The 4,823-nt window shown below is 39.7% G+C and overlaps 1 pseudogene; it reads right to left on the bottom strand.

Moving 5' to 3' along the window:
* Window positions 1-1,785: 1,785 nt before the first annotated feature.
* On the bottom strand, window positions 1,786-4,592 carry LOC138435152 (craniofacial development protein 2 pseudogene; annotated as a pseudogene).
* Between the last annotated feature and the right edge of the window lie 231 nt (window positions 4,593-4,823).

Below are 4,823 nucleotides of genomic sequence, written 5' to 3'. Positions count from 1 at the left end.
ACTGAACTGATAGATGTCAGCAAATTTCTCCTAAACAGAAGAATAAAGATAACCAGCAAGCAAAATTTATTTTAGTAATTCATAAGTATTTATCCTTGCAGATGTTATTAAGCAGATATATACATTTGTATGTACATAATTTCATTTTATAAGTGTTACCTTTCAAATGTATTTGAGACAGGACATCACTATGTACTTAATTCAAGGCTGATTTTCACAGGGAAGTCTGAACTTGAATGTAATCTTCCACTTATAATCATCTTCTTCAAAAATAAAGGATAATTATGCCATTAATATATGTTCTTTGTTCTGTAGGACTAAAGTCTAATCAATATGTGTAAGTAAACCGAAAACAGATTTAGTATGAAAAATGTTGAATTAAAATGTGTAAAAGGCTTGAAATCATGTATAAAAATGAATTTAAAATTGTAAACGTTCAAGGCATCTATATTTTCTATACTTACTCCTTGTCATTTTTTCCTGGTGTTCACATGCAAGCTTCTTCATTTACTTCACTCTGCCTTATTCTTTCATTTTTCTTCACAGCATTGATCATTCTGTGCATGTGGTGTCTGTGTGCATGTGTGAGAGAACGAAAGAAGGATAGAGACAGAACGTGTTTATTTTCCCCCTGCTACAATATATCTCCTTGACATCAGAGATTTTGACTCATCTATATTTCTCACTTTTAGGACAATAAGTGGCATGTATTATTTGTGGAATAAGTGAATAAATTATTAGTGAGTCCCTGTAGGTTTATATTTTATAGCCTCTTAGGACTGGTATGTCTATCAATATGTAGCATCTGCTTTTATCTCTACCAATGTGTTTCCCTTTAAATGAAACTCATATAGCTACTATAAACATGTATTTTTATTGATAATTTGATTTCATCCATTTTGCTTCATCTTTTTTAAAGTACATGCATATAATAGCTTTTAAGAAATAAGTAACTGGCAATTTTTCTTGGATAATTTGCTAGCTGTTTTTTATTAATTTATTTTTTAATTGGAGAAAATTTGCTTTATAATGTTGTATTGGTTTCTGCTGTACAACAGAGCAAATCAGTCATAATTATGCATATATAATCTCTCTCTTGAACCTCCCTCCCCTTCCCCGTCCCACCCCCTATGTCATTAGAGAATGCCAGGCTGGGGTCCTTGTGTTATATAGCAACATCTCACCAGCTATCTGTTTTATACATGGTAGAAAATGGCAACCCACTCCAGTGTTCTTGCCTGGAGAATACCAAGGATGGCGGAGCATGGTGGGTTGCCATCTATGTGGTCACACAGAGTTGGACACGACTGAAGCAACTTAGCAGCAGCAGGGTATGTATGTCAATGGTACTTTCTCGGTCCATTCCACTTTTTCCTTCCCCCAGTGTGTCCACAAGTCCATTCTCTATACCTGTATCTCCATTCCTTTCCTTCAAATAGGTTTATTAATACCATTTTTCTAGATTTCACATATATGTGTTAATACATTATATTTATTGTACTCTTTCTAACTTACTTCATTCTGTATAACAGGCACTAGTTTCATCCACCTCACTAGAATTGACTCAAATTCCTTCTTTTTATGGCTAATAATCCACTATATATATATATATATATATATATATATATATATATAAAGTAATTCTTTATTGATAAACACTTATACCAGAATTAGAAACGTCAGTAGAAAAATAAAATTGAAATAATTTCCCACGGTACAAACATGTTATCATTTTGACTACATCATTTAGTGAAATAAACTAACTGAAAAGTTAAGTGACAACCAGCCAAACAGACTACAGAAAAAAGAAACGCAGGTACACAGAACCTTCTGCATATGGACAGCTAATGGCACCAGGACTTCACATCCCGGGAAATGGTCTCCTAGGAAACGCTGGGTATGCACTGCAGTTGTAATAAGAACTTCATTCAAACCAGAGGAGCAGTTCAGGTGTTAAGGATAAAGTCAGATACTTAATTGCTGCAATCCTGGTTCTTCTGAAGGTCACAGTTTTCAGGCCTTGACCCAGCAGGAAGTGATGGCACTGCCAAAGGGACACTGCACTGAGGTTCTTCTTTCTCATTTTGCTTGAAGACGGATTTCCCTTCTTGAGATGTTTCACCCACTTCCTTAGAAACCCCTGATCCACCAGGAACTGATGACACATTTGAAGGGACATTAGCCTGAGGTTTGCCCTTTTCAGTTTGCTTGAATACGGATTTTGCTTCTTGAGAGGTCTCACCCACTTCATTACTCCCCCTGAATAGCCAAGTCATTTTTGGCATTCTCTTCAACTTAAGCCTGAACTTTGCAATAAGGACCTTATGATCTGAGCCACAGTCAGCTCCAGGTCTTGTTTTTGCCGACTGTACAGAGCTTCTCCATCTTTGGCGACAAGTAATATAATCAATCTGATCTCGGTATTGACCATCTGGTGATGTCCATGTGTACAGACGTCTCTCGTGTTGTTGAAAAAGGGTGTTTGCTATGACCAGCCTGTTCTGGTAACAAAACTCTATTAGCCTTCGCCCTGCTTCATTCTGTACCCTGAGGCCAAATTTTCCTGTTATTCTGGGCATCTCCTAACTTCCTACTTTTGCATTCCAATCCCCTCTGATGAAAAGGACATCTATTTTCGGTGTTATTTCCAAGAGGTGTTGTAGGTCTTCATAGAATCGGTAAATTTCAGGTTCTGGAGCATAAGGAGTTGGGGCATAGACTTGGGTTACTGTGAGGTTGAATGCTTTGCCCTGTAAACTAACTGAAATCATTCTGTCATTTTTCAGATTGCACCCAATTACTGCATTTTGGACTCTTGTTAACTATGATAGCTACTCCGTTTCTTCTAAGAGACTATTGCCCACAGTGATAGATATAATGGCCATCTGAATTCAATTCGCCCATTCCCGTCCATTTTAGTTCACTGATTCCTAAGATATCGATGTTTATTATTTCCATCTCCTGCTTCACCACATCCAATTTACCTGGATTCATAGATCTAACATTCCAGGTTCCTATGCAATATTCTTCTTTACAGCATCGGAGTTTACTTTCTTCACCAGTCATGACCACATTTGAATGTCGTTTCCACTTTCGCTTAGTCGATTCATCCTTCCTCGAAGTATCCATCCTGCTCTTTCTCAGTGGCATGTTGGCCACCTTTTGATCTGGGAGGCTCATGATCTGGGGACATACCAGGCCTTCCTTGTCTCCTGAGAAACCTGACTTTTTCACCAGCAACATCAAACACCTTGGTGACTTCAACTTCTTCTCGTTCTTTAGGTTTCTCTTGTTCTTCTGCTTCTTCTCACTTTACTTGAAGCCGTCTCTGTATTCTCCTCTCCTGTTTTAACTTGCGTACTCAGAGGCACTTCTGATTTTGGTTCTGTGTCACTGAGGGAGCTGACCAACATTTCCTCCTCCTCCTCTTCCCTAGCATCCTCTGACTTGGTGCCTTTTTCCTGCTCTGCAGCTGCATCTTCCTTCTTGCTAACACTCCCTCCAAATTCCCTGTTGGCATCCTCCTCATCCTCGTGTTGTGGTGAGAGGCCACTGTGTTTTCTCTTCCTGGCCAGAACGTTCTCAGCCTTTCTTTTTGTCCCTTCGGTTTTCTGTGTCTCCTCTTCAGCACCCATTTCACCTTCCTTCACTAATTCATTTACAGCATCTTCATGACACTCTCCAACGGCAAAGGTCTAGGCAGAGAGGGTAGAAACGCTGAGTGTGCGGAGGCGACACGGGATGGTGGCGGCGGCTCAGGCGGGAGCGCGCACATGCAGAAACTGCGCTAGGTCAAGAAGCACCTTTTGTCATATATATATATGTGTGTGTGTGTGTGTGTGTGTGTGTGTGTGTGTGTGTGTGTGTGTGTATATGAGAGAGAGAGAGAGAGAGAGAGAGTTTCCTTGGAAGCTCAGCTGGTAAAGAATTTGCCTGCAATTTAGGAGACCTGGTTCAATTCCTGGGTTTGGAAGATCCCCTGGAGAAGGGATAGGCTACCCACTCCAGTAATCTTGGGCTTCCCTGGTGGCTCAGATGCTAAAGAATCAGCCTGCAATGTGGGATACCTGGGTTCGATTGTTGGGTTGGGAAGATCCCATGGAAAACGGCGTGAAAACCCACTCTAAAACTCATTCTTGCTTGAAGAGTCCCCATGGACAAAGGAGCCTCATGGGCTCCAGTCAGTGGGGTCACAAAGAGTCAGACACAATTGAGTGACTAAGCACAACACACACACACACACACACACACACATATACAAATATACACCACATCTTCTTTATATTCATCTGTTGACATAAATCTTGGTTGCATCAATGTGCTAGATGTTATAAATAGTGCTGTGATGAGCATGGGGTACATGTGCCTTTTTCAGTTATGGTTTTCTCAGGGCATATGTCCAGTGGTAGGATTACTGTGTCATATGGTAGTTTTATTCCTAGTTTTCTCAAGGACTCTCCATACTGTTCTCCATCGTGGCTGTATCAATTTACAGTCCCATCAATAGTAGAAGAGGGTTCACTTTTCTCTACATCCTCTCCAGTATTTATTGTTTGTAGTTTTGTTGTTGTTGTTGTTTTGATGATAGCCATTCTGACTGGTGGGAGGTGAAACCTCATTGTAGTAGCCTCATAGAATTGGGTGGGTAAGGTTCCTTCCTCTGCAATGTTTTTGGAAGCATTTGAGAAGAATAAGTGTTAACTCTTCTCTAAATGTTTGATAATGCTCATCTGAAGAACTGTCTGGTCCTGGACTTTTGTTTGCTGGAGGATTTAAAATCACAGTTTCAATTTCATTACTTATGTTTGATCCATTTATGTTTT

Source organism: Ovis canadensis, chromosome 3 (assembly GCF_042477335.2).
Source record: "Ovis canadensis isolate MfBH-ARS-UI-01 breed Bighorn chromosome 3, ARS-UI_OviCan_v2, whole genome shotgun sequence".
NCBI classification, from domain to species: domain Eukaryota; kingdom Metazoa; phylum Chordata; class Mammalia; order Artiodactyla; family Bovidae; genus Ovis; species Ovis canadensis.
This window is presented reverse-complemented; position numbering and strand designations above follow the sequence as displayed.